Genomic DNA, 21,583 nt, shown 5'->3' with positions numbered 1-21,583 from the left:
GTATGTCATGTAGTGTTTTGCCTATATTTTCTTCTATATATTTTATGGTTTCAGGTCTTATGTCCAATTCTTTGATCCATTTGAGTGGGTTTTTTGTGCATGGTGTGAGGTGTGTGAGGTAGTAGTCTTGCTTAATTCTTTTGCATGTAGCAGTCCAGTTTTTCCAGTACCAGTTATTGACCAATTGTCTTTGTTCCATTGCATATTTTTGCTCCTTTGTCAAAGATTAGTTGCCCATAAATCTGTGCATTTATTTCTCGGTTTTCTATTTGATTCCATTGGTCTGTGTGTCTGTTTCTGTTCCAGTACCATGCAGTTTTAATTATTATGGCTTTGTAGGTAGTTTGAAAACTAGGATTGTGATACCTCCATTCCCCTTCTTTTTAGTCAGGAGCTTTGTCTATTTGAGTTTTTTTGTGTCTCCATATGAATTTCATCAGTATTTGCTCTATTTCTTTGAAGAATGTCATTGAGATTTTTATTGGAATAGATAGCATTGAATCTGTAAATTGCTTTTGGTAGGATGGCCATTTTGATAATGTTAATTTTTCCAATCCATGAGCAAGGGATAACTTTCCATTTCTTTGTGTCTTCTTCTAGTTCTTTTAACAATGTTTTATAATTTTCTTTGTATAGGTCATTCACCTCTTTTGTTAGGTGTATTCCCAAGTATTTGATTTTTTTTTTGCTTCAATTATAAAAGGGATTTTTTTTAAAGAGGCATGCATTTTTATTTATTTGTTTGTTTTTTGTTTATTTGTTTGTTTATACATGCACTGGGTACAGTCAGAAGCGCGGGAGGGTGAGAGAATTCACCAGAACCAGAGCGGGGAACAGAACAGGCAGAAGGACCAAAGTACACTGCTGAGGGGAGCAGCGGGTGGCTGGAGAGGTCCGCATGTCATGTGGGACCCTCCTCCAGTGGCCGGGGAGCAGCTGGGGATCGAACCTGCGCAGGCAGCTTCGCAACCCAGCGTTCAACCACTGCGCCATCGGGGAGGCCCTAAAAGGGATTTTTTTTTTTTTAATTTCTTCTTCAGCTTGATTGTTTGCATATAGGAAGGCTGCTGATTTTTGTGCGTTGATTTTGTATTCTTCTACTTCACTAAACTGGTTGATTATTTTGATTAGTTTTTCTGTGGAGTTTTTAGGGTTCTCTATGTGTATTATCATATCATCTGCAAATAGTGATAGTTTTACTTCTTCTTTCCTATTTGGATTCCTTGTATGTCCTTTTCTTGTCTTATCCTAGCTCTGGCTAGGACTTACAGTATTGTATTGAAAATGGTGAGAGTGGATATCCTTGTCTTGTTCCAGATCTTAATGGAAAGGCTTTCAGCTTTTCACCATTGAGAATGATATTGGCTAGGGGCTTGTCATATATGGCCTTTATTATGTTATGTTCCTTCTATCCCAAGAATTTCAAGACCAATATTATAAATGGATGTTGAGTTTTGTCAAATGCTTTCTCAGCATCTATTGATATGATCATATGGTTTTTATTTTTTGTTGATGTGTTGGATTACGTTAATTGATTTACATATATTGAACCATCCTTCTGTCCCTGGAATAAATCCCACCTGGTCATGGTGAATTTTCTTTTTGATGCATTGTTGGATTCTGTTGGCTAGGATTGTATTGAGGATTTTTACATCAGTGTTCATTAGAAAGATTGACCTCTAGTTTTTTTTGTGTTGTCCTTATTTGGTTTTGGTATTAGTGTAATATTGGCTTCATGAAATGTGTTTGGTGGTATCCCTTTCTTTTTATCTTTTTAAAATAGTTTGTGTAGGATAGGCACTAGTTCGTTTCTGAATGTTTGGTAAAATTCATTTGTAAAGCCATCTGGTTCTGGGCTTTTGTTTTTGGGGAGGGTTTTGATTACTGTTTCAATTTCACTGCTTGTAATTGGCCTGTTTAGGTGTTCTCATTCTTCTTTATCTAGCTTTGGATGATTGTAAAGTTGTAGGAAGTTTTCCATCTCTTCTAGCTTGTTGAACTTACTTGCATATAACTGTTCATAGTAATCTCTGATAAATTTTTTTTTTGGATACCTTAAATATATGTAATTTTTAATGTATTAATCATACCTCAATAAAAGTAGGTACAATAAAGGAAGGTTTAAAATGAATGATCTGCTTCAAAAAGGAAATACAAATTGCTAATAGGAGGAATGAAAGATGAAACATCAACATAGATTCAGCAGTCATTAAAATAATATATACTAAAGGAATAATATAAATTATTTTATGCCACTAAATATGGAAAAATTCCTTATTGTAAGTCTCAACTCCATTTTTTGATGCTTGACTGCTGATAGCTTTTGACTTACTCCTCCTTGTGTCCCAAATCTGGATGAGCCTGTAGAAGGCCAAGACGTTCTTTTGCTGCAGGTAGGATGTTCAAACTATGTCGGTAAGTCCCTCTCCTCCTTGCACAGAACACTCACTGGCATAAGCACCATAAAAACCCAAGCCAGTCTCCTTTCTCTGTTCTTATATACACAATCCAGGCTGTGACTATGTTTTCAAAACAGTGTAGACAATCTGATACAGGAATTTTGCACTTTATCAGCACATTATAAGAGACTAGCTAATACATTCACTCCTGTCTTGGTTAAAACTTCATGTATCCTCAGAAATAAGCACAAAGTTGTGAAAGACTAGAAACTTTTCCTATACAAAGTGTATCTGCAAAAATCCTACAGCTGACAACATACTAAATGGTGAAAAATAACACTTTCCCTTTATTTTTTTTAATTATTTTTTTATACCATCTTTCTTTTTTTTTTTACAATTCAATCCCCCCATTCTGACCCCAATCCCTCCCCTCCCGCCCCCCACCCCCCAAAAAGTGTCCCTGGTTCATAGTTTTTGTTGATTTTGATTTTCACTTTCTTATAGTTATTCATTTTCCTGGTCCCTTATTTAAGTATTCTAGATTCCTGCTATGAGTGAGACCATCCGGTATTTTTTTTTTCTTTTTGGCTTATTTCACTGAGCATGATCCCTTCCAGCGCCATCCATGTTGCTGCAAATTGCATGTGTTTATCTTTTTTGAATGCTGAGTAATATTCCATGGTGTATATGTACCACATCTTCTTGATCCAGTCATCTATTTTTGGGCATTTGGGCTGTTTCCAAAGCTTAACTATTGTAAATAGTGCTGCTATAAACATAGGGGTGCAGGTGTTCTTTGGAATTGATGTTTCTGTGTTCTTTGGGTAAATACCTAGGAGTGGAATTGCTGGATCCTGTGGAAGCTCTATGTTTAGTAGGTCCAGAAATCTCCACACAGCTCTCCATAGTGGTTGGACCAGTTTGCACTCCCACCAACAGTGCAGAAGAGTTCCTTTTTCTCCACACCCTCGCCAACATTTGTTGTTGCTAGTTTTTTTAATATGTGCCATTCTCACTGGTGTAATATGATATCTCATGGTAGTTTTGATTTGCATTTCCCTGATTGCAAGTGATGTTGAACATTTTTTCATATGCCTGTTGGCCATTCGCATTTCCTCTTCAGAGAAGTTTCTTTTTAGCTCCTCTGTCCATTTTTTGACTGGATTATTTTCTTTGTTGTTGTTGAGTCTCATCAGCTCTTTGCAGATTTTTGTGATCAGTCCTTTATCATTAGTGTTGTGTGCAAAAATTTTCTCCCAGTTGGTGGGGTTTCTCTTTGTTTTTGTTATTGTCTCTTTTGCTGTGCAGAAGCTCTTTAATTTGATGTAGTCCCAGCTGTTGATCTTTGCCTTCACTATCACTGCTTTGGGTGATGTGTCTGTAAAGATATCTTTGATATGCAAATCACATAGTGTTTCGCCTATATTTCCTTCTATGTATTTTATGGTTTCAGGTCTCATGTCTAGTTCTTTAATCCATTTTGAGTTGATTTTTGTATATGGTGTGAGGTAGTGGTCAAGCTTCATTCTTTTGCATGTAGCGACCCAGTTTTCCCAGCACCATTTATTGAACAAACTTTCTTTGCTCCAATGCATAGTCTTTGCTCCTTTGTCAAAGATTAGTTGACCATAGATCTGTGGGTTTATTTCTGGATTTTCTATTCGATTCCATTGGTCTGTATGTCTGTTCTTGTTCCAATACCATGCTGTTTTGATGATTATGGCTTTGTAGTAGAGTTTGAAGTCTGGGAGTTTGATGCCTCCATTCCCTTCTTTTTTTTTCAGGAGAGCTTTGGCTATTCGGGGTTTTTTGTGATTCCATATGAATTTCATCAATAATTGTTCTATTTCTTTGAAGAATGACATTGAAACTTTTATTGGAATAGCATTGAATCTGTATATTGCTTTTGGTAGGATGGCCATTTTAATAATGTTTATTCTCCCAATCCATGAGCAGGGGATGTTTTTCCATTTCTTTGTGTCTTCTTCTATTTCTTTTAACAGTGTTTTATAGTTTTCTTTGTATAGGTCCTTTACCTCTTTTGTTAAATTTATTCCAAAATATTTGATTTTTTTTGTTTCAATAATAAAAGGGATGGTTTTTTGATTTCTTCTTCTTCAGATTTATTGTTTGTATATAGGAAGGCTACTGACTTTTGCGTGTTGATTTTGTATCCTGCCACTTTACTGAACTGATTGATGAGTTGAATTAGTTTTTCTGTGGAGTTTTTGGGGTTCTCTATGTATATTATCATATCATCTGCAAATAGTGATAGTTTGACTTCTTCTTTTCCTATTTGGATTCCTTGGATGTCTTTCTCTTGTCTTATTGCTCTGGCTAGGACTTCCAGTATTATATTGAAAAGCAGTGGTGAAAGTGGACATCCTTCTCTTGTTCCAGATCTTAATGGAATTGCTTTTCGCTTTTCACCATTGAGAATGACTGGCTGTTGGCTTCTCATATATGGCCTTTATGATGTTGAGGTACGTTCCTTGTATCCCAAGGATTTCAAGGGCTTTTATCATGAAGGGTGTTGCACTTTGTCGAAAGCTTTCTCAGCATCTATTGATATTATCATATGGTTTTTATATTTCTTTTTGTTGATGTGTTGGATAACATTGATTGATTTTCGGATGTTAAACCATCCTTGTGTCCCTGGAATGAATCCTACTTGGTCATGGTGAATTACCTTATGGATACACTGTTGGATTCTGATAGCTAAAATTTTATTGAGGATTTTTGCATCCGTGTTCATTAGGGAGATTGGCCTATAGTTTTCTTATTTTGTGTTGTCCTTGTTCGGTTTTGGTATTAGTGTAATGTTGGCTTCATAGAACGTGTTAGGTATTATACCTTCCTTCTCAATTTTTTGGAAGAGTTTGTGAAGGATAGGCACCAATTCGTCTCTGAATGTTTGGTAGAATTCATTTGTAAATCCATCAGGTCCTGGGCTTTTGTTTTTGGTGAGGTTTTTGATTACCATTTCAATTTCGCTGCATGTAATTGGTCTGTTTAGGTGTTCTATTTCTTCTTTATCTAGCTTTGGGTGATTGTAGAGTTGTAGGAATTTGTCCATCTCCTCTAGATTGTTGAACTTGTTTCCATATAACTGTTCATAGTAGTTATTAATTATTCTTTTGATTTCTGCTGTGTCCGTTGTGATTTCTCCTCTTTCATTTATTAACCTATTTATTTGTGCTTTCTCCCTTTTTGCCCTTGTGAGCCTGGCTAGGGGTTTATCTATTTTATTTATTTTTTCGAAGAACCAGCTCTTGGTTTCATTGATCTTTTGGATTGTTTTTTTAGTTTCGATTTCATTTATTTCTGCTTTGGTTTTTATTATTTCTTTTCTTCTACTGGTTTTGGGGTTTTTTTGTTGTTCTTTTTCTAGATCTTTGAGCTTCGAGATTAGGTTGTTTCTTTGAGTTCTTTCTTGTTTCTTGATGTGAGCATCTATTGCTATATATTTTCCTCTTATTACTGCTTTTGCTGCATCCCATACATTTAGGATTTGGTGTGCTCCTTGTCATTCAATTCAAAGAATTTTTTAATTTCTTCTTTTATCTCCTTGTTAGTCCAGTGGACTTCCAGTAGTGTGGGTTTCAATCTCCACGAGGTAGGAGAGTACCTTGCCTTCTTTTTATGGTTTATTTCTAGTTTGATGCCTTCATGGTCAGAAAAGATGGTTGATATGATTTCAATCTTGGTGTATCTGTTGATGTTTGTCTTGTGCCCCAGTATATGATCGATCCTAGAGAATGATCCGTGTGCGCTTGAGAAAAATGTGTACTCAGATTTTTTTGGGTTTAGTGTTCTATATATGTCTGTTAAGCCCAAGCACTCTAGATCCTTATTTAGAGCTTTAGTGTCTTTACTTATTTTTTGTCTTGTTGATCTATCCATTGTTGATAGTGGTGTGTTGAAGTCTCCCACTACGTATGTGTTTTCTCTGATGTCTGTTTTCAGAGATGCCAATAGTTGTCTGATATATTTTGGTGCTCCTTCGTTTGGTGAATATATGTTAATGAGTGTTATTTCTTCTTGAAGTATTGTCCCCTTGATCATAATGTAATGACCACTGGGGTCTCTTTTTATCTTTTTAAGTTTGAAATTGTTTTATCTGATATGAGTATAGCTGTTCCTGCCTTCTTTTTTGGTCCATTTGCTTGTAGAATTGTTTTCCATCCTTTAACTTTGAGTCTATTTTTATCTTTTGCAGCTAAATGTGTTTCCTGGAGACAGCAAAAGGTTGGGTTTTGTTTTTTAATCCAGCCTGCAACTCTGTGTCTTTTTATTGGAGAGTTTAGTCCATTTACATTTAGAGTTAGTATTGATATGTTAGCATCTGTATTTGCCATTGTGTTTGTCTTTCCTTTGATTTTATTTATTTATTCTTTTAATAACTTTCTTTGGCCTTCTTTTGTTGTTATTCATCCCTCTGAGGTTCTGGCTTTAGGACTCCTTGTAGTATTTTTTGGAGTGGGGGTTTAGTTTTAATGAAATTCCGGAGTTTCTGTTTGTCTGGGAAGGTCCATATTCTTTCTTCAAAGAGGAAGGAGAACTTTGCGGGATAGAGTATTCTTGGTTGGCATCTGTTTTCTAGGAGTCTGTTGACTATGTCCCTCCACTCTCTCCTTGCCCGTAGTGTTTCTTCAGAGAAGTCTGATGTCAGTCTGATTGGTTTCCCTTTGAATGTTATCTGTTTCTTCCCTCTTGTTAGTTTCATTATTTTTTCCTTGTCTTGGATTCTTGGGAGCTTTACTATTATGTGTCTTGCTGTATTTTTCCTTTCGTCATGGAAGTTCGGTGTTCTTCTTGCTTCTTGTATATCAATTTTCAGATCCTTCATCGCGTTTGGGAAGTTCTCTTCAATTATATCCATGAATATTTTCTCTATTCCTACATCTCTCTCCTCTCCTTCTGGGATTCCTATAACTCTTATATTTCCTTTCCTCATGGAGTCAGATAGTTCCCGAAGTCTTTCTTCGGTCTTTTTCCTTCGTACTTCTCCTTCCTTTTCTGTTTTAGTTCTTTTTATTTCTGTGTCTTCAAGAGTACTTATTTGTTCTTCCATTTCATCTATTCTGCCTTCATTGCTTTTCCCAGAGTTCTTTAGCATCTCCATTAATTCTTTGATCTCCTGCATTTCTTTTACTTCCCTCTTTCGGGACTCAGTTTCATTCTTCTGTTCATTAATTATTTTCCCCTTATCATTGTTTTCCTTTATGACTTCTGTCAGTTTTTTAATCACAGCAATTTTAAATTCTCTATCTGGAAGGCTCAGAAGTTCTTCCAAGTTACTGTCATTGCAATCTGGTAGATGGTTTTCTTTTTGCGGTGTGCTTTTTTGCTGAGGAGTTGCTGGGTTGCATGTGGTTTTTCTACTCCCTACTGCCTGTTTTCTAATTTGCCGTATTCCTTGTGACACTGTGTTGCTGGTACTGGCCGGCATCTTGGGCGACCTTCCCAGCTCACCACTGGCTCCTCTGGGGAACTTCTGCTGGGTTCACAAGTCTCCAGCAAAGAAAGGTCCCTGCTCTGTCTCCTCGGTGAGCCTTCTGCTGGGTTCACACAGTCTCCATCAAGAAAGGTCCCTGCTGCAAAATGCCAGTGCAGGGGACGCGCTCCCCTGCACGCCTGGTCCACCCCAGCGGTGGGTGCTGCTCTCCTCTGGGCTGGAATTGCAGGCTAGAAGGTACCCGGCGTGGGCAAGCCTCCCAGCTTACCTCTGTCTCCTTGGTGAGCCTTCTGCTGGGTTCACACAGTCTCCAGCAAGAAAGGTCCCTGCTGCAAAATGGCGATGCGGGAACGTGCTCCCCTGCACCCCCAGTCTGCCCCAGCTGTGGGTGCTGCTCCCCTCTGGGCTGGAACTGCAGGCTAGAAGGCGCCCAGCATGGGCAAGCCTCCCAGCTTACCTCTGTCTCCTTGGTGAGCCTTCTGCTGGGTTCACACAGTCTCCAGCAAGAAAGGTCCCTGCTGCAAAATGGCGATGTGGGAACGCGCTCCCCTGCACGCCCGGTCTGCCCCAGCGGTGGGTGCTGCTCCCCTCTGGGCTGGAACTGCAGGCTAGAAGGTGCCCGGTGTGGGCATGCCTCCCAGCTTAACCTCTGTCTCCTCGGTGAGCCTTCTGCTGGGTTCACACAGTCTCCAGCAAGAAAGGTCCCTGCTGCAAAATGCCGGTGCTGGTGCCAGGGACGCGCTCCCCTGCACGCCCGGTCTGCCCCAGCGGTGGGTGCTGCTCCCCTCTGGGCTGGAACTGCAGGCTAGTCTGATAAATTTTTTGATTTCTGCTTGGTTTGTTGTAATTTCTCCTCTTTTGTTTATGATCCTATTTATTTGTGTTTTCTCCCATTTTATCTTTGTGAGTCTTCCTTTTATAATTGCTTTTGCTGTGTACCATATGTTTGGCAGAGTTGTATCCTCATTATCATTCATCTCAAGGTATTTTTTAATTTTTTCTTTTATCTCCCCATTGATCCAGTGGTCTTCCAGTAGTGTGGGTTTTGAGCTCTATGAGGTAGGAGGGCTCCTTGCTTTCTTTTCATGGTTTATGTCTAGTTTGGTGCCTTTATTGTCAGGGAAGATAGTTGGTATTATTTTGATCTTAGTGTATCTTATGATGTTTGTCTTGTGTCCCAGTATGTGGTCAGTCCTGCAGAATGATCTGTGTGCACTTGAGAACAATCTATAATACAATATTTTAGGGTGCAGTGTCCTGTAGATGTCTGTCAAGCCCATGAGGTTTGGGTCCTTGTTTATTTTTTGCCTTGATGATCTAACCATTGGAGAGAGAGGTGTGTTGAAGTCTCCTACTACATATGTATTTTCTCTATGTCTGTTTCAGAGATGAGAATAATTGTCTAATATATTTTGGTGCTCCTTAATTTGGTGAGTATATGTTGATGAGTGTTATGTCTTATTGATGTGTTATTCCCTTAATCATAATGTAGTGACCATCTAGGTCTCTTTTTACCTTTTTTAGTTTGAAGTCTTTTTTATCTGATATCAATACAGCTGTTCCTGCCTTCTTTTTTGGTCCATTTTCTTGTAGGATTCTTTCCCAACCTTTTACTTTCAGTCTTTGTTTGTCTTTTGTAGTTAAGTGTGTTTCCTGGAGGCAACAGAAAGTTGGATTCTGCTTTTTAATCCAGCCTGCTACTCTGTGTCTTTTTTATTGATAAGTTTAGTCCATTTACATTTCAAATTAATATTGATATGTTGGCATCTGTATTTGCCATTTTGTTTGTTTGATTTTTTTTTTTTTTGTAATTTTATTCCTTGTCTTATTCTGTTTTTATTCCTCTGTTGGTTTGGGCTCTAGGACTTTTTGAAGTTTTTAGGACTTCTTTGTAGTATTTTTGGTTTATCTGTAATGAATTTCTGTATATTCTGTTTGAGTAGGTCCTTACTTTTTCTTTGTAGAGGAAGGAGAGCTTTGCAGGGTATAGTATTTTTGGTTGGCATTGTTGTCTTGGAGTTTGTTGTATATGTCACTCCATTCTCTTGCCTGTAGTGTTTCTTTGGAGAAGTCTGATGTCAGCCTGATTGGTTTTCCTTTGTAGCTTATCTGTTTCCTCCCCTTTGTCAGCTTCATTATTTTTTCCTTGTCTTGGACTCTAGAAAACTTTACTACTATGTGTTTTGTTATAGTTTTCCTTTCTTGTGGTAATTTGGTGTTCTTCTCGCTTCTTGTATGTCTATCTTCATCTCCTTTATCATATTCGGGAAGATCTCTTTGATTATCTCCTTGAATAGCTTTCGGTTCCTTGGTGTCTCTCCTGATCTTCTGGAATTCATATAACTCTTATGTTTCCTTTCCTTATGGTGTCAGATAGCTCTCAAAGTGTTTCTTTTTTCTTTTTCCTTTATATTTCTCTTTCCTTTTCTTTCTTGGTTCTTTTGATTTCTGTATCTTCAAGAGTACTGATTCTTTCTTCCATTTCATCAATTCTGTTTTCATTGCTTTTTGCTGAGTTTTTTAGCTCCTCCATTAATTTTTTAATCTCCCGCATTTCTTTCATTTCCTTCTTTAGGGACTCAGTTTCATTCTTCAGTTAGTTTATTATTTTTCTCATATTGTTCTTTTCCTTTTCATCTTCTCTATGTTTTTTAATCATGATGATTTTAAATTCTCTATCTGGCAGACAGAGGAGTTCTTCCATGTCATAGTTGTTGAGTTCTGGTGACTGATTTTCTTTTTGTGGTATGTCTTTCCCCAAAGGGTTTGCTTATTTGTATTTTTCCTTCTACCCGTTGTTTGTTTCCTAATTTGTTCAGTGCATTGGGACACTGTGCTGCTGGTACAGGTAGACATCTCCTTTTCTGTTTTAAGATTTATTTATTTATTTATACAAGCACTGAGGGTGAGAGAATTCACCAGAGACAGAGCAGGAAACAGAACAGGCAGACTGACGAAGAAATACACTGCTGAGGGGAGCAGTGGATGAGACAGGGGAGGTCTGTCATGCCATGTGGGACCCTCACTGGCGGCCGGGGATTGAACCGGCACTGCAGAGGCTGTGGGCAGCTTCGCAACCCATCACCCAGCGCTCACCCACTGCGCCACCAGGGGAGGCCCAAGTGGTGGGCATCTCTTTATGGTGTGCCTTCTGGGATGTTGGAAACTGAAATGCTCCCTGACCTGAGACCAGTGGTGCAAGCTGAAGACAGGCGAAACCAAGTTCCCAGAGGTCCACAAATGCTTAAGTATGGCTACTTAACTCTACTCATAGCTCCCAATGATCTTCGCTTCGGGAAGTCAAGAGTTACTGAGGTTGATTATATTTTAAACAAGTTAATCATCTGGGCAAAGTAATGAAGCTTAAATGACTGATAATGCTGGCAAGAAAAGCCAAAAATAATTCTTAAAGTGAGACAACTCCAATGACTTATGTCTATGGTGATAAAATGCTTTGAGTTAATGGTTGTAAGTGATCATGTCTGAAGGAATACTGTAATTATTCACATTGTGTAATATGAAATTAGTCATTTATCCATTCAGTAAGCATTTAAGCATCTATAGGTGTCAGATACATGCCTCAAAATATCAGATCATTTATGATTGTCCTCAAAAACATGCTTCAGGCATTTTAATGGAGGTTTTCTATTTGTTTATTTTTTATTTCCAACATATGTTATAGAATTGTTCTTGTGTCTAATAAACTCCGAATCTGGAGCTAATCTTACATTAGGTCAAGCAGAGATGGAGACTGAAATGCCCAGGATACGCTGTGCCCTTCTTAGACCCTCACCCTCTCTGCTGCCTCCTCAGTATTCCCAACCACTGTGTATATGGATTACTGTAGTTGCTTTTAACTTGTGTCTCTTAACAAGTATTCTCACAATAATAACGAGATAGATTGCTCAAAAATTTACATGGGCCATTGTGTATATGTACCACATCTTCTTGATCCAGTCATCTATTTTGGGGCATTTGGGTTGTTTCCATAGCTTAGCTATTATAAATAGTGCTGCTATAAACATAGGGGTGCAGGTACCCTTTAGAATTAATGTTTCTGTGTCATTTGGGTAAATACCTAGAAGTGGAATTGCTGGATCATATGGAACCTCTATGTTTAGTAGGTCAAGAAATCTCCACACAGCTCTCCATAGTGGTTGGACCAGTTTGCACTCCCACCAGCAGTACAGAAGAGTTCCTTTTTCTCCACAACCTCGCCAACATTTGTTGTTGCTAGTTTTTTTATACACAATGTAATATTACTCAGCAATCTAGAATGGTAAACACATGCAGTTTGCAGCAACATGGATGGAGCTAGAAGGGATCATGCTCAGTGAAATAAGTCAGAAAGAAAAAGAAAAATACCGGATGGTCTCACTCATAGCAGGAATTTAGAAAACCTAAATAAGGGACCAGGAAAAAGACTAATTAATACAAAGTAAAAATCAAAATCAGCAAGAAATTGTAAACCAGAGACATACTATGGGGGTGGGGGGGAGAGGAAGGATTAGGGTCAAAAAAAGGGGGGGTGAAATTGTATGGGGAATATAACCAAAATTAAAATGCATACATTGTGCAAAAATGAAAAATGATGTAAGAATTATATAAAATAAAATGTTAAAAAAATTTACATGGGCCAGATCACATTACTCCTTTCTTCAAAACCCTGTGATTCCTCATTTCCCTCACATAGAATCCTATTCCTTAGGATGTTCTCCCAGCACCTTCACACTCATACCCTCCTCCCCCTGCTCTGCCCTCTGTGCTGGGTTCCTGTCTAACCTGCAGGCATGTGCCCAGCTCTTGCCTCTGCACCCCCAATTTTCTTCCTCTCTCTATAGTTCTCTGTAAGGAATCTGCATGACTATTTCCCTCTCCTTCAAGCCTTTGCTCACATGAATCTGCCCTGATGCCCTCATTTAGAACTGCAGCCCACCATGCTTCCACCCCAGGACACTCCTGACTTCCTTCTCTCAGATCTGCTTTTGTCACAAACCTGTCTGCTATGCTTTTAAAGGTTGTCTATTTCCGCAAGGGCATAAATCTGCTCATATACCGCCACCTCCCCTGTGTTTAGAACTGTGCCTGGCACATGCCTGTGTCCCGGAAATGGTGCCCTAGAAACAGCTTGAAGATGAATGAATGAAGAGCATGTGCATGCTGTGTGACAGGAACACCGGGCTTGTAGAGGAGTGCGTGACAGGATTGCAGAGGGAGGAGCTGCGCTCCTAAGTGTCAGTCTGATGTTTAAGATTGACCCCCAAGGACTGTCAGCATAAGGTCATAGAACAGGTTTAGGAAGGCAGCTGTTGGGTCAGCTCTGCGTCTCATACCCTGCACTGCTGTGGGGTGGAGAGCAGCAGGACATGGAACAGAGTTAGAGATGGGAGCCCAGGCTCTCCTCCACTATTCAGTCTTCTTATTACCCCTTTTTTTAAATCAGGGAAGACTGAGGATCCTACAGTTCTGTGGTTCTCATTTGGCGGTGACTGTCTCCTGTAGGACATTTGGCAATGTCTGGAGATATTTCTGATGGTCACAACTGTGGGGGTGCTGCTGGCTTTTTGGAGTAGAGGACAGAGACACTGCTATATATCTTACAATGGCATCTCACAGTGAAGAATTATCCTGTGTTAAATGTTAACAGTGCCATGGTTGGGAGACCCAACTATAGAGCATTCAAAAGACCAGTTCTCAAACCTGAGAACAGTTTGCTTACAATAGAAACAAAGCAAGCACATTCCATTTTTCTGCTGGTCCCCTGGGTGGCTTTGTCACTCACCTATACTCCTGTGGCCACTACCATCTCCTCCCCTGCCTGCCCACTGTTGTCTTTCGGGTCATGCCTGCAGCCTCACTGTTGTTCTGCTGAGAAAGCGGAGGTGCCACAAAGGTTGTGCACAGGCACTGGGGACTATGGGGGTATGCCTGGAGCATGTTTGTTCACAGTCTGTGTGGAATGCGGTGTCAGACAAGGAGAGGCCGACTGGCTCATTTTGGTAGTAATTCTCCTGTAAACACTTTTCTGGAACTGACCTTCTATCACAACCAGCCTCTATGTTCTTCCCCTGGGGTGGAGGCAGTGGGTTTGGTGGAGAGCGTTTATCTTCTGAGTTCCTGACAGATTGTGGGGACTCTTTAGAGAGCCTATGGCTCTAGGGATTTGGATCCTGTGGGGTGGATTTGGGAATAGCCAAAGGTTTTGTAAGGAGTTAATTTCACTATGAATTCTGCTGGAAATTTTAGGTAGAGACCATGAAAACAGGAGTAGCATACAGTGGGTGCTAATGCTGGAGGTGACCTGAGTCCCAGTTCCTAAACTGGGGAGGGCTGCAACCTTCCTACAGCAGGTTCTAGTACCAGTGCACTCTGGGAGGTGGGGGCATGGGGTAGGGCTCTGTACTATAACTCTGGGCCCTTGAGCAAATAATCTACATTTTCTGTGATGAAACTTCCTCATTTATTCAACAAATATTTGCCTGCCCTGCCTGGACTCAGCAAGCTGAGCTTGGAACCTCCCCCCATGTCCTTGTTAGCATTTCTAGGCATAGGGGCTGGGAGGTGTAGGTGAGCTTCATTCCCACCCACTTACCCATTATTTTCTCTTTGACTAAAAATTGAATACTCAAACTTATGCTTTCTTTTGCTCCTTTTTGTCATCAGGACTTAGGTTTTTTCATCCACTAGAGCAGTTTTCCGAAGTGCAGCTTAAGAACGCCATTGGGGGCCTCCCTGGTGGCGTAAGGGGTAAAGATGCAGCCTATGAAGTTGTCCACAGCCTCTGTAGCAGGAGTTCGATCCCCCAGCTGGCTAGGGAGCTACCACATGGCACAGCAGGCCTCTCCTGTCTCGCCCGCTGCTCCCCTCAGCAGTGTATTTCAGTCAGTCTGCCTGTTCTGTTCCCCACTCTGTCTCTGGTGAATACTCTCACCTCCCCCCCCACAACTCTGGCCTGTACCCCAGTTCTTGTATGTATAAATAAATCTTTAAAAAAAATGCCATTGAAATCACTGGTGATAAAGCCTGGAAATCTGGACTTTAAACATCTGACTAATGACTGAGCGTTTCTCAGCCTTGGGGATCTAAAATTATCTAGGACTACCTCTGCTTCAGACCAGTTGAGAGGACTTGCTGATAGTGTCCAGGCATCTGTGTTTTAAAAAATCTCTCCATATAGCCTCTGATAAACAGTAAGGGTTGGAACTTCTGCTCTTGGTTCTTTACCACATCAGTCCGTGAAGTACCAGATTTAAAACTCCCCACTGCTAGTCTTCCCTTCTCAGGTCAAATAATGGGGGGAACAGGTCCTTTTATCCCCTAAGTGACTTGTTCTCTCTTTGTGTATTGGGCCATAGCTTTTCCTTCTTAGAGCTTACAGTGAGAACACATACAGATGGTAACAAACAACAGCGATGTCATCACACAAGGAAGGCATCTGTAGCAGTTTGTCCATTGCTGGCCCTTCCTGGAGCCAGAATCTGACAGAAAATTGTTTTCTACTGAGAGGTGAACTTAATAAAAAGACTCCAATGAAGCATAAAAACTTGCTGAGTAAAACATTAACTTATAGTTGATTAACTTCCTAAGTGCCAGACACTGGGTCAAGTGTTCAAATTTATTGTTGCTTTGAATCCTCATAATAATGCTATGATGTTTGAGTGCTGATACTCTCTTTATATAACATATAGAGAAAATGAAAATTTGAAAGATAAATAACTTGCCATGACACACAGCTGGGAGAGAGTGAGTCTTGGACATAAATCTAGTCTGTATAGTTAATCATTCAATGAATTAGTGAAAAGTAAGTTATGTCCTTTAGGTCGATGTTGATTTTCATGATATTCATGGACTGGATCTCCCTATGTCCAGACTTCAGTACTGTAGCAGAGAGGATTAAGAAGCAGCTGTTTCCCTACTCTGTGATCTGAACCCAGGCAAAGGGTTGTGAATGTTTTGTCAGCCTTAGAGGATTTTTCTAAGTAGATGGTTGCTCTCTACTGCCATCTGCTGGCTCTCTGGACCAAGCACAGGCCAGAGCCCCACATTTCTCATAGCAGAGTGTCAAAAGGTCAGCCCCCAAAACATGAACCCCTAATCATTACAGTGAAATGCCTTCAGTTCCTACTGTCAGAAGTTTCCAAAACATGTATTTTTCCCAGGAAAAAGATCACTGCTCTAGTTTTTAAAAATTCACTGTTGATGGATTTCTAATCATCTTCCAAAGAATACCTTATATTTTTTTAATAAGCAGAACAGAAGATAAAGAAGCCAAGACAAATCCCAAGACAGCAAGCTGCCTCAGCCAGACCAGCTGGGAAACCATGATTACATTCCTGTTCTCTGCACTTGTGGCAAAGAAGTCAAAACTTAGACTGGATAGACAGAGGAAGGGAAATACTGTCAGAACTTTGACAGGGATCTGCCACTCACCCTTGTCTCTCAGGAATGTGGAAATTTCTTCTCTTCGCTGCTTTTGCAAGTCAAACAGCAGTTAGGCTTACAAATGATGAAAATCGGACATTATTAGGAAACTGCAGTGTAGTTCTCTACCTCCTGAGGTGTCTTTAGAAAACAATCCCTATTTAAAAGGTTTTCTTGGAAGTAGAAGTGGCCCAGTGTGCGATCTAACTTCATCATTGGGCCCCAAGGGTTGACTTGACTGATGCAACAAAACCCAATTTATCTGTTTGAGAAGCTGAGTGTTTATGGAGAACCTGAATTAGTCTCTGAGAGAAGTTTACAGTTCTTTAAATTGATGTTGTAAACAATGAAAATGTAACTCCTTTCTCCTACCTTTCCAGCTCCCATTCCCCATATTTAGCCGGAAATATCAGTTTTAACTTTATTGCCTTTGCCATGTGTAAAGCTCCTCCCCCTTGTGTTGGTTAGCTCATTGGAACTTGTTTTCAAATGAAATCTCCTATATAATACAGATTGTAAAGTGCTGAGGGGAAAGCAGGAATGGGACCCTCAGACTTGGATGTGGACCCACTTACAGCCCTCTCCTTGCCAGGCCCCTGAGGTTCTTCTAAAGACTCTAAGAACAACCTGGACACAGTTTGAGAATATGGTGAGGTGCTGTGTAACTTCACTAGCTTATCAGTTTGGGCTAAATTGAAGGTGGTTCTTCATCCCTAAATCTCTTTAAAATAGAGCAAATATTTTCAAAATGCTAATAACATTTGTCAGTTCCAGGTAGTGGGTCATTCATTGAAATATGCTTGTTCCTTTCTGAATTTTTTTCTCCAAAACAAGAATGTAAATTATAGTGGGTATGGTGAGAAATAAATGTTTGCACACTGGACCAAATAGAATGCAGAGTCTTAGGTAAAGTTTCTTTTTTTAAGCCACTTAACTGTATATGCTTGCCACACTGTTGGAGGCCACGGGATCTCAGCATGCTCATGCTTATAGTGGCACTGGGAAAGGGGCAGGGTCTTTAACACAGTCCATGGAATTATGAATGTGTTGTGGCTTGAATATTTTGATAACAGTTAAAATATATACTTTGTTAAGATATGTACTGTAAAATATATACGTCTGTATAATCTATATCATTTTTATAGAGGTATAATTGGTGTAGAACATAAATTTCTGATATATAGCAATGATTCCATATATTATATATTGCAAATGATCAACAATGTAAAACCTATTAACTAGACAGTAAGTCTAGTTAACATCCATCACCATACATGGTTATAATTTTTTTTTAATTGTGATAAGAGCTTTTAAGGTCTACTCTCACCAACTTCCAAATATACAGTACAATATTATTAACTATAGTTGCTATGCTGTACATTACATATATATACTTCCAGTTGGATTTTGTTGCATAGATGTTTACTTAGAAATATCTGGCTTAGAATATAAGCTCCATTATGGTATGTATCTGACTTGTTCACTGTTGATTTTCAGTCTTGGGCTCATAGTGGAAACTCAGTAACATTTTTTTTTAAATGAGTGAATGAATGTGTTCCCCCTCCTCTGTAAGTTCTCATTGAGGATAGAGATGGTGTCTTTGTTTTTCAGTATCTCCAGGGACTAACATGTTCATAATTTTGATGTTTTATTTACTCAACAATTCTTATTGAATTCTATGTGCCAGCCATTGTGCAAATTACCCAGAATGCAGCTGTGATTAAAATTGAGAAGACTCTTCACAGATATTAGTGAGAGGAAATGAATGATAAATGTAAAAAACAAGTAAATTGTTTGGGTTTGTGACAATGTTAGAATATACTCTGTCTCTTTACTTCCTGTTTTTGAAGAACCAAGTGTTATATCTTTTCTATAAGAAACTTGGTTTTGATTTTTACTTTATTATAATTTGTAGATGATGCAAAGCCTGATTGGGGAACAATTAATTCACCCCCCTGAAAGAAAACAGGAAAATGTTAATCAATGAATGGTAAATCACAAAAAAATATAAGAGATAAGGACAATACAGAGACACAGGTTAAAAAGCTATCCCCCTACAAGGCAGAGTTTTCTCCATAGCTATGCTGCCTGCCCTGTCAGTTTGTTACCTTATCCCAACTGCATTCACCTCACATCTGTTCTTTCCAACCTGGAAAGCCTTATATGATGTTTGCAGTTGGAGAACTTTGAGTGATTGATCCTGAACTAGCTGTTACCAAGGTATCCCTACTTACTACTCACAGCAAGAATAATAAATCTGCTTTGTGTGCTGTCTTCTCCCATTTCAAGAAACATACTAATGATTTCAGAGCAAGAAGTAAAGAGAGTTATCTCATGTAAAAATAGCCTAGTAACAAAAAAAAATATATATGCTTTTGGTAAATAAATACTTTATCTCACTTGATCCTTTCAAGACCCCAGTAAGTTGATTAAGATGAAATGTATGGTTAGGATGTCCATGTACCTTCAATTAATCCTCATATTGTCCCAGCATCCCATTTGGCTTAGCATTTGTCCTGGCTTTTTAAGAAGAGAGACTTTAGAGCACCTGCACCCCTGTGTTTTTAGCAGCACTATTTACAATAGCTAAGCTTTGGAAACAACCCAAATGCCAAAAAAATAGATGACTGGATCAAGAAGATGTGGTACATATACACCATGGAATATTACTCAGCATTCAAAAAAGATAAACCCATGCAATTTGCAGCAACATGGATGGCGCTGGAAGGGATCATGCTCAGCGAAATAAGCCAGAAAGAAAAAGAAAAATACCGGATGGTCTCACTCATAGCAGGAATCTAGAAAACTTAAATAAGGGACCAGGAAGATGAATAACTATTAGAAAGTGAAAATCAAAATCAACAAACAACTATGAACCAGAGACACTCTATGGGGGGGTGAGGGGGCGGGGAGGGATTGGCATCAAAATAAGGGGGTTCAATTGTATGGGGAATATAAAAATAAAATTTAAATAAAAAAAAGAGACTTTATTCTTTTAAAGAAGTTTTATGTTTATAGCAAAATTGTGAGGAAGCTCCAGAGATTTCTCATATATCCCCTGCTTCCTCTCATATCCCCTGTCCCATATGTACACAGCCACCCTCACCACAGTTGTACATTTCTAACAGTGCCTAAACCTACATTTTCCATAACTACCCACAGTTCACATTCGGGCTTACTCTTGGAGTTTTACATTCTGTGGGTTTGGACACATGTATAATAAGAATAACAATCATTTTGTGATCCTAAAAATCTTTTGTGCTGTGTCTCGGACTTGCATTTTTTATTTTGTAATAAAATACTATTTGAATTTTACATTTGAAAACTTTTTTTCATAGAACAATTTAGTAGTTCTTTCAACATAGTAAAATTACTTGTTTAATAAAATTTTCAAAATTTTACTTTCAAAAAAGTTGCAGTTTGAATGATAAATTACATGGTCTCCATTGAGAAACTGGCCCCCAAAGAGGAAGGCATTCTCCCTCACATGTATAGTCAGTCAGGTTTATGGCAGGATTAAAGCTTCCGGTACTTTCTGTACCAAAGACAAAGCCAGATTTCAAAGTTTATCACATTCTTACCTTGTTCAGAGTATTTATGAAAGTGGAATTGCTTTTATATTTCTAATTCAGACATCAGAAAATTCACTACGTAAGTAAATAATGAACCCTGTAAGGAATGGAACAGATCACAAGTCAAAACTTAGGCAAGTGAAGACCTGCCTGGAGAGGATAAAATTACTACAAGGTGGAAGTTTGGATTTTAAGGAGCACAATGCTGTTAAAGAAGATTCCATGAATTGTTAAGTCAGTGAAGAGTAACACCGTCACTGACAAATGTTTGATGGTATTTTGAGATTGAAATTAGAGTTTCATTTGCATATTTCTGGGACATGGCACATGTTTATCCCACAGAATGAGTCTAAATTCTGATCAGTTACATGTTAAACTTGCTTAATGTGATAATTAACTCTTTTGTAGTTATCAGCCACATGTAATTTAATACAGTGTTAGCATTCTGAACATTGAAATAATTAACTTTTTATAGCAAGCCAAGAGGAAATGATATCAAAGAGAGTTAGGTGTTCATAACGACAGTTTTTTATATTTATTTTTTCATTTATTTTTAATTACTTTATTTTTACATCATTTTTCATTTTTGTACAATGTATGCATTTTCATCTTGGTTATAGTCCCATAAAATTCCTACCACTCATTCACTCATGAACTATCACCATGGTCCCTTGTGCTCTTCCCACCCTTGTTTTGATCCTACTCCGTTCTCCCCCCGCCACCCTCCCCATAGTATGTCTCTGATTTATAGTTGCCTGTTGGTTTTGATTTTTACTTTATTATAATTAGTTTTCTCCCCTGATTCCTTATTTGGATCCTCTACATTGCTGCTATAAGTGAGACCATCTGGTATTTTTCTTTTTCTTCTGGCTTATTTCACTGAGCATGATCCCTTCCACCTCCATCCATGTTGCTGCAAATGGCATGAGTTTATCTTTTTGGATTGCTGAGTAATATTCCAATGTATCACATCTTCTTGATCCAGTCATCTCTTTTTGGGCATTTGGGTTGTTTCCATAGCTTACCTATTGTAAATAGTGCTGCAATAAATATAGGAATGCAGGTATCCTTTTGAATAAATGTTTCTGTGTCCTTTGGGTAGATCCCTAAGAGGGGAATTGCTGGATCATATGGAAACTCAATTTTGAGTAGTTTAAGGAACCTCCACACAGCTTTCCATAGTGGTTGGACCAGTTTGCACCCCCACCAGCAGTGTAGGAGAGTTCCTTTTTCTCCACATCCTCACCAACATTTGTTTTTGGTAGTTTTTTTTAATATGTGCCATTCTCACTGGTGTGAGATGGTATCTCATTGTGGTTTTGATTTGCATTTCCCTAATTACAAGTGATGTTGAACATTTTTTCATATGCCTGTTGGCCATTTGCATTTCCTCTTCAGAGAAGTTTCTTTTTAGCTATTCTGCCCATTTTTTGACTGGGTTATTTACTTTGTTTTTGTTGAGTCTTGTCAGCTCTATAGATTTTTGTGATCAGTCCCTTATCATTAGTATTGTGCGCAAAAATTTTAAACATAGTAGTTAAATCTTGCTGTAAAAACACATAAATCACATAGGAAAGAGTAGCCATTCTTGCCTAAATTGATCCCAGTGGATAGGAAAGATGACCAACACATGTAAAGAAATGGCGAATAATGCAGAATGATGTGTGGAATTGATTCTCCAACTCGAGGAAGCCTTAAGATGTGTTGTAGTATATGCTACCCTGTTGTAAGGT

General features: G+C 38.9%; 1 protein-coding gene across 4 annotated transcripts in view; it reads left to right on the top strand.

Moving 5' to 3' along the window:
- EML6 (EMAP like 6) overlaps positions 1-21,583 on the top strand; it is a gene marked incomplete at its 3' end in the record, with an annotated part of 309,679 nt that overhangs the window by 128,134 nt on the left and 159,962 nt on the right. The window lies entirely within an intron of this gene.

Source organism: Talpa europaea, assembly GCF_964194135.1.
Source record: "Talpa europaea genome assembly, chromosome: 6".
Classification (NCBI taxonomy): domain Eukaryota; kingdom Metazoa; phylum Chordata; class Mammalia; order Eulipotyphla; family Talpidae; genus Talpa; species Talpa europaea.
Note: the sequence above shows the minus strand (reverse complement) of the source record. Positions and strands in the feature narration are given on the sequence as shown.